At 38.7% G+C, this 22271-nt stretch overlaps 1 long non-coding RNA gene and 5 other non-coding genes across 6 annotated transcripts in view; 5 read left to right on the top strand and 1 right to left on the bottom strand.

Moving 5' to 3' along the window:
• LOC143711577 (uncharacterized) overlaps positions 1-22271 on the top strand; it is an 85686-nt gene that overhangs the window by 12317 nt on the left and 51098 nt on the right. The window lies entirely within an intron of this gene.
• On the top strand, positions 291-363 carry trnav-aac (transfer RNA valine (anticodon AAC)). Its single transcript has one exon. It is a non-coding gene; the product is annotated as a tRNA-Val (tRNA).
• Positions 1603-1675, top strand: trnav-aac (transfer RNA valine (anticodon AAC)). Its single transcript has one exon. It is a non-coding gene; the product is annotated as a tRNA-Val (tRNA).
• Positions 2156-2228, top strand: trnav-aac (transfer RNA valine (anticodon AAC)). Its single transcript has one exon. It is a non-coding gene; the product is annotated as a tRNA-Val (tRNA).
• On the bottom strand, positions 3528-3600 carry trnav-cac (transfer RNA valine (anticodon CAC)). The gene has a single exon. It is a non-coding gene; the product is annotated as a tRNA-Val (tRNA).
• Positions 3661-3733, top strand: trnav-aac (transfer RNA valine (anticodon AAC)). The gene has a single exon. It is a non-coding gene; the product is annotated as a tRNA-Val (tRNA).

The following is a 22271-nucleotide window of genomic DNA, read 5'->3' as shown; positions in this document are numbered from 1 at the left end:
TAATGGGATATGCTGACGTCAGCAACTCCGGAGGAATGTCATGTAGTCAAAAACCCGCTGTTTGCTGTAGTCCTTAGAAATTGAATTTTTTAAAAGCAAATATCTCCCTTTGCTTTGAACTTTGAGTGCTGTAACTTTGCAGATGTTGTTTATGCTCAAACAACAACATTACACACTAGCTAAAGTTAGAAAAGTGCAATCGTGTTTTACCACCCCTTTAAAAATGTTACTTATCAATTATTAGATTTCCCCCCCCAAAAAATTGGACGGTGCACATGATGGAAGCATGAGTTTCCGTAGTGTAGTGGTTATCACGTTCGCCTAACACGCGAAAGGTCCCCGGTTCGAGACCGGGCGGAAACAAGCTTTTTTAAATTGCTTTGCTTCTGTTATTGAATTCATTTGGATTTATGCCGAATCCTTATCCAGGCCAAGTCATCGTGTTGGACCCTGAAACTGAGTAAAATCGACTCTCTGTTTGAAGAACTTTTTTCAGTCAGGTGCTCATTTGAAAAAGCAACACATTGTTTCCACCTGTGGAAACATGGATGCTACATTTTTCTTGTCCCTTTCAAAAAATATTTAAACGTGATAGGCTGGCACTCCTCACCAGTTTTACACTTTCAAAAAGCTGCACTTTGTTTTAAAAACTATTTTGGGTGAGGCACTTGTTTCAAAATGCCACATATTGTTTCCGGGACCTTTCACGTCTGAGGCGAACGTGATAACCCGTACACTACGGAAACACATACTACTCCCAAAGGGATTTGTTGAACAACTGAAGGGGCTTTGTAAGTTCATGAAATTAAAATCAAAATAATACACTTCATAAACTACTTCATGTGACCTGTAATCAGAGAAAATTGAAAGGGGTTGCCAAGCACATTTTAGTTTGAGTGTTAGAAATAGGTATGAAACGGTTACTGGTTTCACGAGTAACAAATACAATTCCCGATGGTTAGTATAATAGTTTAATATTTTAATCATCATTAATTTAAACTCACAAAGCCCCTTCAGTTGCCCCATAAATCCCCATGGCAGTGGTAGTAGCAGCAGCAGCATGTGTTTAGGGAAGGGTCATTTTTTAGAAACCTCACCCTCTGCTGATATACTGATTTCGATGGTGTAATTCTATCCAAAGTTTTCTGTTTCAGAGTAAACTTTTTTTTTTTTTTACAAAAAATCAGGCCTTATGTAGGCCTATAGCCTACCACGTCTCGGGGCTATGACTGATTTGTGATCATGTTACTGTATTGATTGTGAATTGTTTAATTTGATATATAATACCCACACAAGTTTTTCAGTCTACATTGTGAGAGTTTGTTTCCAAAGTTGTTGATGGTTTAAATCCTATTTTAAATTTTCACAATATCAATATCAGGTAGGTAAGAAGCTCCCGATCAAAACCAAGTTAGAGTCGATTTAATAACAGCAGAGTGCCTTGTAGACTTGATATTTTCAATTAGAAAAAGTTCCTCGCCTATTTTTGACAAGCATGGTAATTACAAAATCCATTTATTTAATGATTGTAAATGTTACTTATCAATTATTAGTCCCCCCCCCAAAAAAAAATTCTGGACGGTGCCCATGATGGATTCATGAGTTTCCGTAGTGTAGTGGTTATCACGTTCGCCTAACACGCGAAAGGTCCCCGGTTCGAGACCGGGCGGAAACAAGCTTTTTACATTTTATATATGATCTTATATAAAAGACAGAGTTAGGAAGGCTGAACAAAGTGGACCTGCAATCCGGATGAAAATAACAGAAGCGTTTCGACGGCATTGTGACAACTCATCTCCAAAACAGCAATATAAAATGGCCTCGCCCCGCTTATTAAGTATTCTCGGAGGAGGCTGTTATGTAAATAATGGGATATGCTGATGTCAGCAACTCCGGAGGAATGTCATGTAGTCAAAAACCCGCTGTTTGCTGTAGTCCTTAGAAATTGAATTTTTTAAGAGCAAATATCTCCCTTTGCTTTGAACTTTGAGCGCTGTAACTTTGCAGATGTTGTTTATGCTCAAACAACAACATTACACACTAGCTAAAGTTAGAAAAGTGCAATCGTGTTTTACCACCCCTTTAAAAATGTTACTTATCAATTATTAGATTTCCCCCCCCCAAAAATTGGACGGTGCACATGATGGAAGCATGAGTTTCCGTAGTGTAGTGGTTATCACGTTCGCCTAACACGCGAAAGGTCCCCGGTTCGAGACCGGGCGGAAACAAGCTTTTTTAAATTGCTTTGCTTCTGTTATTGAATTCATTTGGATTTATGCCGAATCCTTATCCAGGCCAAGTCATCGTGTTGGACCCTGAAACTGAGTAAAATCGACTCTCTGTTTGAAGAACTTTTTTCAGTCAGGTGCTCATTTGAAAAAGCAACACATTGTTTCCACCTGTGGAAACATGGATGCTACATTTTTCTTGTCCCTTTCAAAAAATATTTAAACGTGATAGGCTGGCACTCCTCACCAGTTTTACACTTTCAAAAAGCTGCACTTTGTTTTAAAAACTATTTTGGGTGAGGCACTTGTTTCAAAATGCCACATATTGTTTCCGGGACCTTTCACGTCTGAGGCGAACGTGATAACCCGTACACTACGGAAACACATACTACTCCCAAAGGGATTTGTTGAACAACTGAAGGGGCTTTGTAAGTTCATGAAATTAAAATCAAAATAATACACTTCATAAACTACTTCATGTGACCTGTAATCAGAGAAAATTGAAAGGGGTTGCCAAGCACATTTTAGTTTGAGTGTTAGAAATAGGTATGAAACGGTTACTGGTTTCACGAGTAACAAATACAATTCCCGATGGTTAGTATAATAGTTTAATATTTTAATCATCATTAATTTAAACTCACAAAGCCCCTTCAGTTGCCCCATAAATCCCCATGGCAGTGGTAGTAGCAGCAGCAGCATGTGTTTCCGTAGTGTAGTGGTCACGTCCCCCTAACGTGCGAAAAGTTGCTGATTCGAGACTGTGCATAAACAAATATTATAAAGTTAGCTTTTTAAAGTCTCCTTTTGACGAAAAAGACTGATGTGAAAGTAAAATAGGGTAACCATAGGGTAACCCATGCTCAGATTTTGTCCTCAGCATTTAACCCATCCAAGTTAGTGCACACACATTAGGGCAGTGAGTAGTAAACACACACACACACTGGAAACCGTGGACAGCCCAGGGAGCTATTAGGTGTAAGGTGCTTAACTCAAGTCGCAAGTGTTAGGGATGGAAGAGAGTGCTATTTATTCACTCCCCCCACCTACATTTTCCTGCCGGTATGGAGAATCGAGTTACATTGAGAATCAAGTTATACTGAGTCTTCGGGCTACAAGTCTGACTCTAACCGTTAGGCCACGACTGGATATATGGTGTGTCCTCTACCAGGCCAATTTAGTAGTTGTAGTTGACAGTGCTGGTCGTCGTTTTGGACACTGATATTGTGTCAAATCGACTCCCTGTTTGAATAACTATTTATATTATTTTCAGTGAGGCACTTGTTTCAAAAAGCTACACATTGTTTCCGCCCGGTTTCGAACCGGGGACCTTTCGCGTGTGAGGCGAATGTGATAACCACTACACTACGGAAATACAATTCTTGATGGTTGGTATAACAATCATATTTAAACAGACATATTAACATCTGCATGAGTTTCCGTAGTGTAGTGGTTATCACGTTCGCCTAACACGCGAAAGGTCCCCGGTTCGAGACCGGGCGGAAACAAGGATTTTAAAATTGCTTTTTTTAAGTCACCAATTGATGAAAAAAACTGACGTGTAAGCCAAATAAGGTAGCCCATCCTCAGAATTTTTCCTCTGCATTTAACCCAGATTAGGAGCAGTGAATTGTGAATTGAGCAGTGTTTGAAATAACTTCTTGTCTTACTGACTTGACACTTCCAGGTGAACGCTGGCGCTATTAGCTGCCACTGCTCTGGGAGGGAATTTTAAAACTTTTAACTTCTAAATCCTCCTGCACTTATGAATGCATGAAGGCAAGTATGAACTGTTTTAAATTATTTTAAGGAGTAACTCTGACCTGTGTATCCATGCTGATTCGGCGGGTTGGTACGCTGGTTGATCTACCTGCGTATTGACTGTTGATGCCTCTCTGCGGTTGCCGGTTTGCACGCCGGTGAGCTACTGACTGTTCTTCGTGGTACCTCTGGCACGGGGATCAACTATGAAGAACACTGAGCTACTAGTACGAATTAACTACATCTGGGTCGTCCTTTCTGCTGAATATAATTCAGTGGCATGGACGATGCTCCAGTATTCGACGGCGGAACTTACTCAGCTCTGTTTGCGTCCTTTTAATCTTCTGTCAGCTCCACATCTTCCCTTGGATATTGTGTACATACCGCGTCGGAAATGCACACATCGCGGGTCTCGGCGGAGTTATAACACCGATGACTCATATCAAATATGGTCCTTTTGGTCATCTAAACCACACTTGCTTAGGAGGCTCACACGGACTGTCGATCACAGTGTATTAACCAACCTGGCCAGATCAGTTGGCAACGATTCTGGTAAAAACTATTTTTCCTTTGGATTACTCAATAAGCGATCACTTTCCACTAAAGGACCCCTGGTGTACGATCTACTGTCTGACCATGAGTTTGTATTTCTCTGTCTAACTGAGACATGGCAGAAACCAGATGACTTTTTTCATCTAAACCAGTCTGTTCCCCCAGGATATAGTTATGTTTGTAAATCACGTGATACGGGACGGGGAGGGGGGCTAGCAATACTTTATAAAGAGAAGTTGAAAGTATCTCAGCTAACTTTGTCTACATATTCTTCTTTTGAATCAATTGCCTTGAAAATTAATGGTGCGATTCCTACCATCCTCACAACTATTTACCGCCCTCCCAAGTGCAATTATGCATTTTTAACTGAACTATCTGAACTCTTGACTTATTTATGTTCCATATCTCCAAATGTTATCATTTTGGGTGATTTTAACATTCATATAGATAATGCATTTACAATTTAATTTTTATCATGTTTGGATTGCTTTTGTATACAACAATTTAACACACTGCCCACTCATACTAAGGGGCATACTCTTGATCTTGTTTGGTGCTCCGGTATATCACCTTTTAATTGTACTGTTTCTTATCTATCCATATCGGATCACTTTCTGGTGTCCTTTTGTGCCAAACTGGCAGTTATGTAAGGAACTCAGCTTCTTGGAAATATTAATAATCAATAATATCTTGTTATTATTAATTATAAATATTTGGGTCAGTTAATTGGATTAACTTGATGTGGCTGAATTAATATTACAATCAATTAATCAGTTCTTCCAACGAACTATTTTGATTATTAATTTATTCTAATAAAGGGTATCTTCCATGGCCACCGAAGAATAATTATTTCTTCGCCTGTACAGTACTTTGAGCCAGTAGCGAAAACCGTGATCGTAAAGTGACTTGTATTGCAAACAAAACAGAACCAAATACATATTATGTACAAGTTTTATTAACTAAATATAGATATTTATATGAATATAAATAAACTAAACAACATACACACATGAATACATAAATAGGTTAGTGATAGGATGAAATTGGAAACCGGAAGAGGGTCTATGAGAAGAACCATCAGAATTTCATTTTCACATTTCATTGAATTGAATACTTGCATTTGTAATGGGAACAATTCTTGAAGTTGTTGAAAATTGGAGTCGTTGATGGTTCCGGCAGTGTCAAGTGGAAGTTGGTTGAGCGTTCTCTTTCTCCAGGAACGCATGACTGGTTTGGTGAAGGCCTGGGACTCTGTTGAGGCCACGCCGAGCACCCAGGAGAAGTGAGGAAGTCGGAAGGATGGGTGATTGGAGTCGTTGTTGGTTGGAGTCTTTGTTCCAAAACTCCTGAGATTGTCCTTGGTTCTTTGTGAGAGAGTCTTCTCTCTTTTCCATGAGGCCGGATCTGGTTGGAATCGAGGCCTGCTGGGCCCTGGGGCCCCCGTGGAGGGGGAGGGGGCTCCCCAGTCTCACCAGAACAGTGTTGCGGCTGGATGAAAAAACTAAGAGAGGGCGGTCACTGTTGCCTGCCTCTGATATACCCTGAGAAAAGAACCAACCCCTAAGGTTTGAATGGACCTATGAGTAAGGTGACATGTCCGAGAGGGGAAGCGGCTCTTAGTTGATTTATGGTCTTTGTCCCCAGCATGCTTAGACTGTTCATTCAAGCTCAAATAGACATAACAAATTCACATTGCATTCTAAGAGAAGGTGATGTACATCAAAGTGTGTGTCATTAAATGAGGATTAATTTGCTAGGAAGCATGATACAGGTGAGGTTATATTGACCGTTGGGTGGTTGTTCAACCACATACACCCCAATCAAACATACCATGTTGTTATACCTAATAGTACACGAGACAGTAAATCATCACAGTTTCTGTGAGGCATGTTCCTTCATAGATCAGAGTAACACCGCAAAGTTTATTTAATTAAAGATGGTCTCTCTCTCTTAAGCATGTGGCGCATGTGGCCACATTCCTTTGAGGTCGTAAAGTCTGTTATCAGTCTTAAAGTGTTCTGTAACCGGTCACCCGGCTGACAAAGTAACTTCATTTGTGAGGTTAGTTTTGGGGGAGAGTTTCATAGACCTTTATATTCATTAAATATCGTGAATATGAATAATTAGTGTGTGTCTGGTCCAGACCCTACATAAGGTAAACCCGTGTCGTTCGGTCACATTCCGGAATATTAAGAACATTGATGTGCCTACTCTTGCTGATGAACTTGCCATCTTCTCCAGTAAATCTGATTTGTCTACTGTTGATGAACTGGTTACATATTACAATGATGGACAGAACATGATTTTAGATGAATTTGCACCTGTGAAGACTCGATCTGTTTCATTTGTACATTCAGCTTCCTTGGTTTACACCTGAACTGCGAGAACTTAAAACTAAAGGCTAGAGTTAGAACTAAAACTAGGTTAGAGCGGTTGTACGTCAGGTCTGGCCTTACTGTTCATAAAGAAATGTATGCTGAACATATTCAAAATTATAAAAATGCACTGTCTAAAGCTAAATCTGATTACTACTCCAACATAATTGGAGTTAGCAATGGGAACTCCAGGTCTCTTTTTTTGGTGGTAAACAATATTCTGAAACCACCTGATTCTTTGCCATATGATATGTATTCCACTTAATTATGTGATCGCTTTTTTACTTTTTTTGGATCTAAGGTTGAAAATGTATATCAGCAATTACTCACTAGTACTATTCACAATGACTCCTGTCAGTCTGTCACTCTTGCACATCTCCACTCTGTTTTCTCTACCTTTTCACTACCAACTACTTCAGAGATAGTGGGTCTGATAGGTAAATCTAAATCTTCGACTTGCCAGTTAGAGCGTCTAGCAACTGCTTTAGTGAAAGCTTGTTTACCAGCCCTGTCGCCATTGATCACTAAAATTGTTCACGCTTCACTTGTTTCTGGTTCTGTATCTCCATCTCTTAAATCTGCTATTATTACTCCCATACTTAAGAAACCAGGGGGTGATCCATTTAATTTAGAAGCACATTTCTCCAGTTCTTCAGCAATTGCACTGGCTTCCAGTAAAGTATAGAGTTGAATTCAAAATCTTGCTACTTACTTATAAGGCACTTCATAATCTTGCACCACAATACCTTACTCAACTTCCCCATGTTTACACTCCTTCACGTTCTCTCAGATCTTCATCTTCAATTTCTTGTGGTACCTCGGATTCGACTTACTACCATGGGTGCCAGGTCTTTTAGTTATGCTGCCCCCCGCCTTTTTACAAGATGTAATATTGGTCTCGGGTGTCCCCAGAATGTATTTGTGTAGTTTCAGCACAAAATACCCCACAATTAATTTATTATAATTATTATAAATTATAATAAATTATAAATATTTCAAATATTTTCATTATTTGAAAATGTCATTTTTTAGGCCTGTTTTAAAAAGAGCTGTTTTGGTGCGTACCACCTTAAATGTAAATGAGCTGCATATCCCCGCCCAGCCTTTGGATGAGGGCGTAACTTGCAAACAACAGTCGGTAGAAGCAGAATGGCTGAGAGTGAGAGACCCGCTGTTTTGTATGGCATTCAGCCGTACATGTTTGAACCGGAATCAGACCCAGATGATGAAGAGACTCCGGCAGAAGAAACACAAATGAGAATGGACCAGGACGTCTCGGAATGGTTATTTGATACATGTATGTACTTATAGAGTTGAAAGCGCGTCCCCTTTGCAATTATGGATGTTCAACACACACACAGACACACACAAACTGTGATAACGTTGGCACAATTTTTTGAAACTACTAGCACAAATACTGTGATAACGTTTGCTACGTACAAACGAAATTACATTTATGCGAGGGACCTGTTGCGTCATGTTTACATCAGAGATGCTCACAAGTCTCTGAGCTAGAGTCCAAGTCAAGTCTCAAGTCTTTGAGCTAGAGTCCAAGTCAAGTCTCAAGTCTTTGAGCTAAAGTCCAAGTCAAGTCTCAAGTCTTTGAGCTAAAGTCCAAGTCAAGTCTCAAGTCTCTTGTGGTTATAATAAGTGTTGCATCACGTACAGCGACCCATCCAGGCTGCTTAGAACACTGCATAGCTATTAAGGAATTCAAAGCATGTAATATGTTATTATGACTCCTTTATCTAATAGCATACAATATCAGCTTTGATTTAGGTATATAATCAGTGTAAACAGGCTATTTCAACATGACAAAAACACCAAGAATACTTTACTTTTAAGTTAATATCTGTATCTGTAAAAATTGAGGTTCTGAAGAAAAAGGACTCTCATGTCTGTTGCTGAATTATAATGAAAGGCCTTGGCTCCTATTGTGCTGGCTCTGTGGAGCCATTAGACCAAATATAGAAAATGTTATAGCCTACCTCACAGCACTAAAATTGACAGTGCAAAACATCACAGTAGCTAAATGCAAAACACTATTGCAACCAAATGATGTGAAATACATGGTTCATATATTTGTGGCGGCCCGCCACACATTGATTTTCGATTTATTTTTTTATTTTTACTAAGCCTATTTAAAATCGTATTTGATTGCAGAGCGCCGTAGCGCATTCGCGCAGCACTACCTCTCGCACGTCTCTCTCTCTCTCTCTCTCGTACACCCACCTCTTGCGCTCTGGAACACCATGAGGTGCACGCGCGCAGATACCCCATATTTTGCATTGAGCGCTTCTTTTGTTTGGCCCGTCTTGTTTGAAGTTTTTAAACCCAAAGCTGACGATGAATGGCACAGCAACGGCCGGTGCAGTCGACATGTTTGTTTGTTGTCCTCTCATGTGTGGCCGCACGCGCGCACGTAGTACGTGTTATGTAGGCAGGTTTTAGGTAACGGGTCAGAGGGAGGGGAATAACAGCGTGCTCATCAGACGTTTCCTAAAAATAAACATTGTTCACGAGTCCCGCAGCTCGAGTCCGAGTCGAGTCTGAAGTCTTTCGAGGACGAGTCTCAAGTCGAGTCTGAAGTCACTGTGTGTGCGACTTAAGTCGCACTCGAGTCCGAGTCTCAAACTCGAGTCCCCATCTCTGGTTTACATTACTTGTCGTACAGGTGCTTATGTGGCAAATGTGAGAAGATGGCTACAGAACAATAAAATATATGCTGCAGGGAGATAGAAAATGTATTAATTTATTTACATTTGTAATTGTTGCAAAAAATAATACGTGACAAAACTGTCTGACGCTATTTGTTGTATGGAAGGTTACAAGACGGATGAAACAGCAATTTTGATGTCTTGTCTTTACAGAAAACAAGCACAGTTTTTAATACAATATCTTTAAAAAATATATTTATAAACGTGTGGTCACACACTATACAAAGAAGGTTTAAATTATTTCACAGACATCCTACGACGACGACAACCACTTTAGACGCATTTGTTGTTGAATTGGCTGACGTCGACTGAAATGACTATTTGCTCAAAAATCATAAAATACACTTACTTCTACAGGAGGTGACGTTGGATTGCGAACAGTAGGCAACGATCCACACTTGAGGATTAACTTTGAAGCAAGACCTGCTTTGAATTGACCCTCGTTCACAAAACAGTCTGTCAGAAAATGATTCGCGCAAACATAAAGGTATTTTGGAAGTTTAAGTGGCGCCTTTCCTTCCTAAATAAAATCCATCCACTGCGTTTTCAGTGGCTCTGATGTCGGAAGTAAGTGAAAACTACTATGAACATTATTACATCCCACAACAGAACAGTTATGTTTCTTAGGAGACATTTTCGACAAGGCAGCACAAATCGTTAGAGCACCGGCTGTCGTTGAAACAATGGAGGATGGTGAACAGATCACCGAGGGCGGGGTCTATGCCAAAACCACAGTGTCAATCAAACCACGTCGGTGAGGCTTGCTCAATTCTACGTCACACTGAGCCGAATCTTAGAACAGCTCGTTCTGAGACAGTGCTTATGATTTATTGAGATTTTAAAAAAAACCACTGGGCGGATTTTTATCATTCTAGGGTGGTTTTGCTAACATACTGCCAACACACATTTATATTCAAACACAATGTCAAAGTGAATTTTGCATAATAGGTGCCCTTTAATGGCTTCAAACAGTTCCAGAAGTCTCCCTGAAATGTCTCCCAGGTCGTTTGAGTTGAATTCGAGACCAAATATTCACTAGGGTTCAAATCTGGACTCTGACTAAGGCCAAAACATGAGCCTATGATGGACTGGATCGCAAGCCACTTCTTGGTTGTCTGCAATTTGGGCAGGAGCATTGTCTTGTTGAAAAATAACATCTAAGCATTCCTCTTTAAATAACAACTTTTCAATTGTGGGAAGCAAGTCATTCTGCAATATTCTTTTGTACTCCAAAGCATTAAATGACTCTGCACTCACAGTGAAGCTGTTCACCAATACCAGCAGCTAAACAGACTCCCCCACACAACGACACCTCTTCCTCTATGCTTCAGATGCATTTATTATTATATTTCTCAGATTTTGAAGACAGCACTCTGGATCATCGCCATGCAACTCATGTGTCATTGTGATTCATCACTCCACACAACTCAGCTGAACCAAACTTCCCATATTCTGCCAAAAACTTCATTCTCTCTTTGAGGTTTTTCTGAGAGTATAATGCATTTGCTTTTTTTCTAGTTACACTTTATTTTATGGTGACATAGTTACATTGTTGGCTACTTGCTCAATAAGAACAAAGTAATATGAATTAACTACTAATGTAATATAGTAACTATAGCGTTACGGTTGGTTTAAGTTTAGTTAATTGTAATTATGCATCATTTAGTAAGTACATGTAGTAGTGTGTAACTACTAAATTGTTACCAATTTTTCAAATTTCCTGACCAATAATTTGTTGTTAAGACAATTAAAACCTTAGTGTTTAGCAATTTGGGGCTTGCCCTTTTTCTTTCTTTCTTTCTTTTTTTTTACCCAGGAGTGTATGTGAATGTATATATATTCTGGCCTTGGGGATAATAAAGTTGACCTAACCTAATTTCTCTGAAGGAAATTTGGGCCTAATGTGGAGCTAGAATATCCAACCACACCCATTAGACGTCTAGAGAGGTGGAGCTGGATGTCATATGACTGCAGTGAGCAGTACTAATGTGGTCCATTTAAAGGGATAGTTCACCCAAAAATGAAAATTAGCCCATGATTTACTCACCCTCAAGCCATCCTAGGTGTATATATGAAATTCTTCTTTCAGACGAATACAATCGGAGTTATATTAAAAAATGTCCCGGATCTTCCTAGCTTTATAATGGCAGTGAATGGCCGTTAATGGTTTGAAGTCCATAAAAGTGCATCCATCTATAAAAGTGCTCCACACGGCTATGAGGGGGTTAATAAAGGCTTTCTGAAGCCAAGTAATGTGTTTGTGTAAGAAAAAAATCCATATTTAAAACTTTATCGACTAAAATAACTAGTTTTTGGCAGATGGCAGTAGGCCTACAAATCCATTTACAGTGGAAGAGTAATTTAACTCTTGACCCATAATAACTGAAACAACTTTCATAGAGTTACAACTTACCTGAGGTTGTTAATCGACATGCGTTTGTTGTCATTGCATTCGTTCAACTTATTTTTTTAAAGAATACTTGTATTTTTATTTATTATAGCCTATATTTATTAGAGATATTTTAAAATAAGTAGTAAGTTATTTCATTTATTATAGGCTACTTATACTTCCGTCATACATTTAAATTTACGCCATGATTGTCATGTCAGATTTCGATGTGTGTGTCATCAGTCGATGTGCCGTACTAAGTGTACCTTCACTGTACGTTGACACCGCCGCCGACTTGAGCTTCCAAAGCTACCGGAAGTCATTCATTTTCAATGGAAGCTGGTGTTGTGGCAAAAATTCTGTTAAACATCATCACCGTGTAAGAGACACTCAGAGTCAAATTAATAAAAAGAAAAGTATTTATTCTTGCAAGAATAGGTCCAGTCTAGTACACAGAAGTTACGCTGTGCAAGAGAGTGACACCCAACAGGAAGATATGAGGCAGCCTTTATACTGTTTTCAAGGTTCCTCCTCACCCGCTGTACCTTTCACCCACCCAGATAAGGTCCTTACTGCTGTTCAGTTTCTACTTAAAGACACAAACTGGTACTGAAATAAACTGGCCAAAACTGACCGTCCCTAAGGTCAGAGGTCCTGTCCCATATGTTCCTGAAAAGTCACGCACAAACACGTACACACATATACTTTTATACATTGAATAGGTTCTTTCTCTTATGATACCTGTTTGGGATCAATGACTATTAAAATTTCTACTACAATTCCCCCCTTTTTATCATTCAGATTACCCAATCAAAATAATAAAAATAATAGAACAAATTTTAAGTCATTTCATCACACTTATACTCTTCATCTCTGGTTTTCACATAACTGACCACTCTCTTAAACATTTGTGAAATAACATTTGGAAAAGTAAAAAGCTTAGGCTGTTTTTGTGGGGATAGTCCCTGAAGTATTAGCAAGCAAGTAAAGACTTTATCTGAGGCCGGGCTGAATGAATAAGCACTGTTATTGCACTCCCGACCTAGGTCGGACCCTCAGTCACCTCAGTATAAACAAGAAATAGTGTATAGTTTAAGTAGGAAACACATCAATTTAACACCCTGGTTATCATTACACATCTTGAAACCCACATGGCATTTCAACAGGCTAAGAAATACGAAGAAATAAAAGTAGAATAAAATCCCTCATTTCGACCCCTCTCCTTGTACGTCATCACATAGCGGATAACCACAGCTTTTAACCTTCTGTTCATATCAAAAACATTCATAGAAAGAAAGAAAAAGAAAAGGAAACCATACAATTTAACACATGTCACAGTAGCTCCCACTACTTGTATCATCATATTTCGTTCATCCAATTAAACAGACTCCCAGCTTTAACCAGTCTCTGTACTGAGCTGGAGACACATTATAATGCATGGTAAACATAACAATATTGATAGTCCTATCGCTGAAATTGGTAGTACAGTACCCCCAATCCCCCAAAGATTAACCAATCTTATCCATTTACCATCAATCCACGCCCATTTCCATACATCACCTCCATTTTCCTAACCATGTTTTCTTAACTTTTAACTCGATTCAGCCAATGGTTTTACTTAGTAAGCTCTATTTAACACCATATTTAATAAAATCTATCCAGAAAAGGTTTTATATTTTTTATCCATTCTTTTAACCAATGTAGTTGTTCAAAATTAACTCAAATATTTCCAATACGGACCATCTTTTAGCTTATTACCATACATATTCTCCCATGATCGGCCTTTCTTACCCTTAATGGAAAGCCTAATCATCAAGTTTCTTCAATAATAATCCCTATAATTTACCTGAAATATTTTCTAATGAATCTTTAACCAATCAAATCATTTGATCTAGCCATATTTTGATTCAATCAAATAAAATCATCAAAATCATCACAAAACCAGATTCATTTGCTAAACTCAAACCATTAGTTGGTGCATCTTCCTCCAGGTGTGTTGGTCATCTCGTTTGCCCCATGGACATTCCGTCTTCACCAGGGTGACTCTTTGCGAGTCGTTGCCGTAGTCTTTCCCTCGCCGGTGAGGGAGGCTGTTACTAGCACGAGCCTTTGACCCCTCACGTTGTCCTCATATTTGATTGTTGAGGCCTGTCGGTGTAGTCTAAGGTGAGAGGCTTCGACCCAGGTGTCCCACTCTCCAACCATTTTCTGATCATTACCAGATTTGCCCCTTAGATCACGATGTACCCCTACTGGAGTGAACCATCTCCTGCTTTGACCTGTCAATGAAGACCTTAAGGTTTTGTTAGTGACCGCTTGTCTGGCTGGTCGTGCCTATTGGTGTGACCTGTGGAATCAACAACCTGAAACATTATCTCCGGATAATTTCTTGCTCACTTAATAGCACTCAGAGTCCCTTTTTCCCTGAAAAACATTCAACCCACTTTGCTTATGTAAACAAGACAACATTTATACATTTAGAACAGAATCAGTTCTGTTTGATTCAATCCATCCTGACATCCTGCAAAAGGAAAATTTTAAGTTATGCGCTGTGCAGGTGTGGCCCTGTTTCTTTCTGCCACAATAACAATCCAGGCCAGGATAGTAAGTCAAATTCATCCATAACTATTATTTTATTGGGCACATTCTGCCCTGCATCAAAAGTCTGCATGCTCTGTAAAGAAGAACAAATGTCGAGGTTATTTTCAGATAATAAAGTACACGTAGATTCTTTTGTCTGCTGTGCTGCCACAGCCTTCGCTGCTGCATCTGCCCTGGCGTTTCCTGTTGAAACAGTCCTGCAATTTTGTTATCAGCGTGTGCGGCACACTTACAGACAGCAATTTTGTTAGGGAGAAGAATGGCTTCTTGCCAGGCTTTTCCCCTATTAAGCCCCTTGTCCTCCCAACATATACCGTCCCTTAATAAACCAAATTTTGTCAATTGTTATCCAAATTGTTACCATCCCCCCTTTTGATGCATGAATCATCTCGTGCATCAATCTAACATAATGGTGTTTGGAAAAAGTTTGCCATCAACGCTAACCCAAATGTTGTCCCAAAGCCAAAATTCCTCCAGACATCTTTCTCTGCCTCTGAAACAAAAATATTACTTAAAGCCACAAACACATCTTCTTATCAGAGTATTTGGAGGGCAACGTCCCTCAGTCTTACAGTGTATCCTGCTTTTCAGGCCTGTTGTTTGGTCTCTTAATCCAGTCATCTACAAACACTGTTTCTGAAAATTCTGTTTCAATTGTTTCTGTCAGGTCAGGTCGTGCTGTACAGACTTGGTCAATGTCAGTCAAACAACATTTTCCCCCTTTTGTTCACAATATTCATAAATGTGAAGGACTCTCTGGATAATTTGATATTGACTTAGCCAATATGTCACTTTGTTATTGCCTTCAAATCTATAACATTTTATTTTATCTCAACCCATTATGGACGACGATCTACCACTTCACAAATCCAATTTACATAAATGCTTTTAATCCATAGATTGATTCATAATTACCAGTAGCAGACAGAGCTGGATAACTAATCCATTTAAAGCTCGTCCCATGTTCTACATCATCTTTTCATCAAATGGACTCAACAGAATTAACAGCTTCTTTAAAATTTGTCATTTGACTTACCAGATTTTAGTGGCTAATGACACAATTTACACACTATTCAGACGCAGTATTCGTACCCCAAACTAACACATACAAGACATAGAGTGCAGTCACCATCACACACACTCATATTAGACACATATTTTAACTGTTCATTTTTAATGTTCGCTTTTCATTATATCATCTCTAAAAAGATTTAAATTTTAATTAAGATTTTAAACTTCACATTTTACTGTAGCTTTAACCTAATTTTACATGGTCTTTTAACCAGTTACAAAGCATGTCTGTTCATTATTCATTTCATCTTAGAAAAATCAGCTGGGTTGTTTTGGTTCATTATCACTATTTTGTTCTTTAGCAGGCCGATAACAAAAAGACAGACACAGTTACCATCCCTTCCTCCACTCAAGCAGTCTCTCTCACTATAAACAAATAATCTTTTCAACAGCCTCCTAAGACTGTAATTTAGACAAAATGTAATATTAAATTTATTACATTAACCTTTTACCATTCACCTTTGTTATCCAGACTCTTCTCAAATCTACAAAAGCCTGTCTTCATCTTTAGCCACCACCATGCCTAACGACCTTCAGGAGTTAAAACTATGTTATAAACATATTAGCTCAACATTAACTCTTCTATACATTTTACTTGCCCATATGGCAACCAACATCATGTCCCTCATATAATTAAGTTTTGTTACTGTCTCCGCAGCAAATAATGGCAATCACCTCATGGAATCAGCTGGCTCCTGAAAGCCCACTCCCGTTAATCATTTATCTTTAATTTTCTTCTCTTCAGGGTGTCGTCCCCTGGCATAGTTGCAGACACTTGTCACAATGAAAAACAAGCCATACAATCAATGCCGTTTCTGGTGAGTGGTATAGAGGAACTCACATTTCTGGGTCAGACTGCCGTAACATTAATTTTCACCTCACAGCCCATCTCACCTCTCAATGCTCTGCTGACCCCGGTGGCCTCCAGTAATCAGCGCTCAACTCTCATACCTTTCTCACAAATAACACCTCCATCCGGAGTTGCCCAATATTCGTGACCCCCTGCGTTGGGCTGTCCCCTGGCCAGGAAGATCATCCCGTCATTGAGTAGCCACTCGTACACACGTACACACTGGTGACCGCTCATTCCCAATACAATCAGTTTTCTTCAACAGAACTCAGCTGTTTTCTGGAGCTTAGGAAAGGCACGTTCAAGAGTCAACAGAGCCATTCCGATTGCCTAATAGTGTTCACAGGGAGACAGGTTAATAATAGGGGTGTAACAATGCATCGATATGGATCGATGCATCGATCAAAAGTCTAACGATACGATGCATCGATGCCACACACAAAATATCGATTCGAATCGATACGGTACCTTTATTTTGACACTCTCCACATCCTCACACGGAACTTTTCTCAGCTGAAATAGACACCTGACAAGATTGACAGAACCCTTTGTCACAAAAGCGGGTATTTTCCACTGTCAAGGCATCGCGAGTTCATCTTTTACAGCAGAAACGACAAGCACCCTTGTTTGTGAAATCAACCCGAAAAGTCTGTGTTAGCGAATCAGTGCGCACTGCGCAGTATTCAGGTCGGGTGACAAGCCTGCTAGTCACTTTGAAAAGACGCGCTAGCTGCGAGGAGTTTCGTCAAAGCTGATTAAAAGTGATCGAGGATGGATTTCAACGAACTTGATGAACTTCATGGCGTAAAAGGAAAATAAGATCTGAAACTTTTTCACGGAATCTTGCTAAAACAGCAGGTTAGTGGTGAGGGAAAAGCTCTCTGTATCGCGTGTACGTTATTCACAACAACAAAGTTTGACAGGCGTCTAACGTTAGATGTCAGCTGAGGAGATTAACGTTACAACGATTAAGTGTTTTATTAAGTATCATAGCAATTACTAGGCTTTGTTTAACTCTGAAACATGAAATGTGGAGTTATCTGCTTTTGCCAGACACAAAAAAAAAAAATATATATATATATATATATATATATATATATATAAAATACTTTCAATGCACTTTTATTTGATCATTTACCTGTATTTTTTTTGTTATTATTACTTAAACAAAACAACCTCTTCTGTTATAGTTCATTTGCAAAAACAGATAACTCCGTTCTTGTTCATTTTCATATAGGCTATCATGTTTTTTTTTTACTTGTAACTTGTAACAAACAACTTGTAAATGTCCCAATTGGGAGAGGGTGTGCCATTTTCAAAGAGTTTAATTAAACTTTCATATATTTTTGGATGCATTTGTGAGTTAATAAACGTAACTGGTTGTGTAAACTTGGCACATAATATCTAAATATCGATAAATCGATTGATAACCCTGAATCGAATCGAATCGTAATCGTATCGCAGAATTTTTTGAGGTATCGGCAATAATCGTATCGCTGGCTGAGAGAATCGATATCGTATCGTATCGTGATGAACTGTCCGATTTACACCCCTAGTTAATAACAGTATTTAATCACTTAAATCCATTAACTATCTTAAAAGCAGCAACCTAGCTACTTAGACTATACTCAGTGAATTTAGATCACAACCGTACATTCAGTGTACTTCATCTGTAGCCGGAGCCATCGGTCCTGAATGGTGGAGACTAAATGAGACAAAGTTGTTACTGGTCCTAAAATACGCTAATCAAAATGTCACCTCTATCGTTTAAGGTCTGTATTATTATTTTAAAGACTTCTTTAAAGTCATTCAGTTTTACATTTAAAACATTTACAAATACAAATTGCCCTCTGAACGGCAATTGTTTCTTTAAACATCTCTGTGTCTATGATTCTCAACTGAAACACTGTGCTTTACTTATTATCACAGATGTCAGCTTTTAGCTGACTCATTGAATGAGAGAGACTCTGAGACATTCGGACTGGTACACTGCTCTCTCATATACTTCTAACATCAAACTTTTATCTACCATCGTTTAACTCTATCCCAGCTTAAGGCATCTTTGCCAGAAATTACATGTGTTTTCAAATAAACATAGTTTTACAGTTGTCTTTTGCCCACGTCAGGGAATCTAGACATTACAAATTTCCACTCAGATTGAGTCTCTGTCGCACTGGCTGTTTCAGCCACAGCACACATCAGATTTAGATAAGCGAACTGTTTCATTACAGCCAATAGCAGACTTATCTTTTGAAAGCAAAACATCAGCTTCTAGCTCTTTCATGGTCAACTTTTCAAGCTGTTTGTTTAATCAAATGCCTTTCAACACATTTTACATTTAGCAACTGTTAATTCAGTAGCCTACTACTTCTGCTTATTTGTTCTTACATAAAAATAATTATTCTAGTTCTCAATAACGTTTCACATTTCTCAATCTCAATTACCATAGTTTAATATTTGACTTAAGTTTTCTCTTGGAGTTTATCAATCTCCAATTAGGATTTAATTTTGACGAGGCAAGCACTCTCTGCTTGTGATACTTTTGCAGTTATTGTAAATCATCTGTGAGATTAGTCTCTCTATATACTCTAAAATCTTTTTTTTTTAAATGTTTAATTACAGCACAATCATCCTGTTAGTTACTTTGATATATTTTGCAACTCACATTTGTTGGAGTCATTAATTTTACATCAACCTGTATTCATCAATTCACTTTTAAAAATTACTATTATAGATCTTTTCTTTAAAAGGATTCACTTTAAGACTTCAATCTCTTGACCTTGTTTTTATTTTATCTCTTATTTCTCAGACAAAATGTTAATGTCATCATTTAAACACTGATCTACTTTCAAACCTACATTATTATCAGAAATGTGTCACTATCACATTTTTTTTTTTTATACACCACCTCGGTGGGCATTTACAGTTACGTGTTAAATGGTCCTGCTGACCACAATCAAGACACTCTCTGTCATCTAGTGGGTTCATGTGTCAGCCTCAACTACAGCATCAGACACCTGTCCTTGACTATAGTTTGATCACTGTAAGCTTGCAAACGGCTCCAACTTACTGCACACCCTTGAAGCAGTGTGTGTCCCATTCAGGAATGTAAACAGAGCCACTGATTAAGCAGTTCTCTGTATTCTTTTACAGTCCACCAGTGGCGGATTTAATCACAATAGCCAAATCATAATCTTCATCATTATCATTTGCCGCACATTAATTTTAATAAGCTGCATCGAAATGCTCAAAATATTCTAAGTTGTTTTCACAAAGTTTTCGTTTAACTTTAGTCATACTTGTCCAGGGAAATTATCCCCGACCCATAATTTCATTTATAAAACAGACAATATCTTTTGCTTCAATTACTTAATATCAACAAATATCCAACATTATATATTATTGATTTTCAGAATTTTTGGTCAAAGTTGTCTTTACATTTTACTAATTTGGTATTATCATCAACAACCCTAATTACAGAACAAGTACTTTTATCTAACATCCGGAAACCGGGCTGAATAAGCAAACCCTGTTGCTGTACCCCCAGCATAGCTGGACCCTAGGTTCAAAACACAATGGTTATCAAACTAAAACTAAACCTAATTTCAATCATTATTTTACCATTAAAATATAGAATTTTCCCCATTTTGCTTAAAGACCCACTCCGATGAAAATAATGTTTTTCTAGGTGTTAACATGTTCTTGTGGCATTTTTCTGATGTTAGAGGACATATCTTGAGAAAAATAAGCTCAAAGTTGTATTTCTGAGTATTTCTACATTCAAATGGCTGTGAATCAGTAGCAGACGCTAAAATGCCGTTTAAAATAGACTGGAGTTGTGACGTAGTAACTCCACTGGGCGGGGCCACAAGCTCATTCTCCCATCCGCCCCGCCCGCGTCCGCTCAGGTTCTGAGGAGTAGAGAAGACGATGGCGGATCAACACCGATGTGCGGTAGCGGGTTGCAATGCTAAGAGGAGAGATAGTGGTATTAGCTTTCATGCTTTACCAAAACATGTTGCTGTGAGAGATAGATGGATTACGTTCCTTGGTCACGGCAATGTTAAAAACCACACATCGGTTTGCGGTCAGCACTTCGTCAGTAAATTGTTTTTGAAGCCGGATGCAGTGCCTTCCATCGAGACACCATCAACTGGACAGCCTGTGTCTTTACCGGTAACTTTATTTTTTTTCTGTCGGGAGCTAGTTCAACGATCCCGCCTGTTTGCTAGCACAGTGCGGCCAAAGTGGCGCTTTTCTGTCAGGAGCCAATTCAACGTTCCCGCCTGTTTGCTCATTACATCAGATATCTACCGGGCAAAAACGCCAGTGCTGCATAATGTGGCAACTCTCTGTTAACTTAACTTCTTTTGTGTTAAAGCGATGTAGATTATAATGTAATGTAATGCGTTTTACAGGGGCTTTTTTGAAGTTGTGTTTTGTGTTTTGAAGTTGTGCCAACGGCTCCGCCCACAACGCAGAGGCGAATTGCTAATGAGCTACTGCCGCTCTGCTGAAGCGAAGTCCCAGAAAACGGCACAGGTTTTGTGATTTTGGCTAAAAATGACATAATCATAATTTAAAGACCACTGGGAATGTTTAAAAATAGCTCAAAATATGATCGGAGTGGGACTTTAATGAAACATTCCTTATCTTTATATCACATTAGTCCCCGTTAATCATACTCAATGCCTTATTTTTATTCTGAAACTCATTTTTCATACCATTTAAACAGTTAATTTGACTTCCATAAATTCTGTCAGACATTTTATTTTCATCACATATAGTTTTCTACTATATTCCTTCTCAATCTTTCCCTACATGTCCAGTTCCTTCTGTATCCTCTCCTTTTTTTCCCTACATGCCAGTTCCTTCATTATCTAACCAGTACATGATTGTTTGCACAATCCCCACACAAACATATCTCACACACCAACCTTCTTGTTTTTTTTTGTTTTTTTTCACTTCCTTCTTCCATCAAGTCTCTCACCCGTCATAGTGACACTTGAATTTCCAATCTTTCCCTTGTTTTGATAACAATCCCCTATTTCACACAGACAGCCTTATTGCTGCTTGCAACTTCAATCCGTATCATATAAATTTAAGTTCTCTAGACATCTAATGTCATGCATCCATTTACTGGATGAAGAAGTAAAACCCTATTTCTCTCGACAGTTCTTTTTAGCTGCCCCTTTAAGACAACAATCCATTGTTTGTCCACATTGCTTACACATGTTGAACACAGCCATAACAACCTTTTTTGTTTCTCACTGCCCTGTTCAACTGATTCTCGCACTACTTTCAGTCTAGTTGTGCTCAGTGTTCCCTCCCTGGGGAAATCATGGTATTTTCTCAGTTTTTTCAATATCTAAAACATAAATTTTCCCCCATAATTTTCTCATTTGATAGAAAAACCGGTGTATCAAATTTTGCATGCTTACCTTGAGACTTCCCCATATTGGCTACTTCTCTGTTCTCTGTGGATTTCTCTTCAACGCGCGTTTTCCTGATCTGTTAGGCGTCCCCAACAGACCCGATTTTTCCTTTTAACCCAAATCGGTCGGGTTGCACTATTAGTGCCCTCCTAATTAAGGTTTACCAAAAACTGTTCTGGTTCCCCCTAATTAGCCTCAGTACCTAAAAACAATTTGCTCCGTCGTGGAACAACTAATTTTCAGGTTACCTATCTGTTTGAAATCTCTTGATCTGTTACAGACCTCAATTAATCTC

Source organism: Siphateles boraxobius, unplaced genomic scaffold, assembly GCF_051911475.1.
Source record: "Siphateles boraxobius isolate OS27281-9 unplaced genomic scaffold, OSU_SipBor_1 5, whole genome shotgun sequence".
Taxonomy (NCBI): Eukaryota; Metazoa; Chordata; class Actinopteri; order Cypriniformes; family Leuciscidae; genus Siphateles; species Siphateles boraxobius.
This window is presented reverse-complemented; position numbering and strand designations above follow the sequence as displayed.